This window comes from Suncus etruscus, chromosome 1, assembly GCF_024139225.1.
Source record: "Suncus etruscus isolate mSunEtr1 chromosome 1, mSunEtr1.pri.cur, whole genome shotgun sequence".
Classification (NCBI taxonomy): domain Eukaryota; kingdom Metazoa; phylum Chordata; class Mammalia; order Eulipotyphla; family Soricidae; genus Suncus; species Suncus etruscus.
In genome coordinates, this window is record NC_064848.1 from 2,112,930 (window position 1) to 2,113,835 (window position 906).

Below are 906 nucleotides of genomic sequence, written 5' to 3' on the forward strand. Positions count from 1 at the left end.
CGGTAAGCGAAATCCCTTATGTGGCCCTGCCTCACCCCTACTTTGCCTCCTGGTGGCCCCCAGGTAAATTGAGTTTGAGACCCCTGCTTTAAAACATTCCTGTAGGGCCCAAAGAGATAGCACAGTGGGCAGGCACTTGACTTAACTGCAGCTACCCAGTTTTGATTCCCAGCACCCTGTATGGTCTCCTGTGCCTCACCAGGAGTGATACTGCAGAGCCACAAAATAGTCCAGAACCCCACTAGGTGTATTTCCCTCCTACTTAAGTAATAATAGTAAAATATTCCTGTAAAGAGCTTAAATGAAAGGTATTAATAAAATCACTATAAAGACAGTCTTTCAGTAATTCTTAAACACCTATGAAGAATTTCTAAGGACAAACTTTTTTTTTTTAATCATAACCAGCAGGGCTCAGGGAGCACTCTTGAACCATTTGTGGAGATAGAACCAGGGTCAGCTGAAAGCCAAGCAAACTCTCCAGCATTAATCCCTTAAAGATCTATGATTAAAATATATCCAGTACTTGCTTCAGCAGCACATATACAAAATTGCAACGACATAGAGAAAATTAGCATGGCCTCTGCACAAGGAAGACAAACAAATCTGTAAAGCATTCCATATAAAAAATAACCTTGAAGGATAGTGCAGCCTTTTGAATGTGTGGTGAGAAGTTCAAGTCTCTGGGGTCCCACAAGCATACGCTTAGCAGCTCTGCTGTTTGTGCACCCTGGCATTGCAAGTGCTTCCCAGCCACAACAACAACAAAAAGATGGAATCACTGTGTGTGTGTGTGTGTGTGTCGCGCTGCAAGAGCTTCCCAGCCACACAGCAGTGTGTGTGTGTGTGTGTTGCAAGTGCTTCCCAGCCACACAGCAGTGTGCAAGCTCCACAATGGTGTGTAACCTA

General features: G+C 44.3%; 1 non-coding gene across 1 annotated transcript; it reads left to right on the plus strand.

The window, feature by feature from the left end:
• The first annotated feature begins 519 nt into the window (after positions 1 to 519).
• LOC126029281 (U6 spliceosomal RNA) lies at positions 520 to 625 on the plus strand. The gene has a single exon (XR_007502909.1). It is a non-coding gene; the product is annotated as a U6 spliceosomal RNA (small nuclear RNA).
• The last annotated feature ends 281 nt before the right edge of the window (positions 626 to 906 follow it).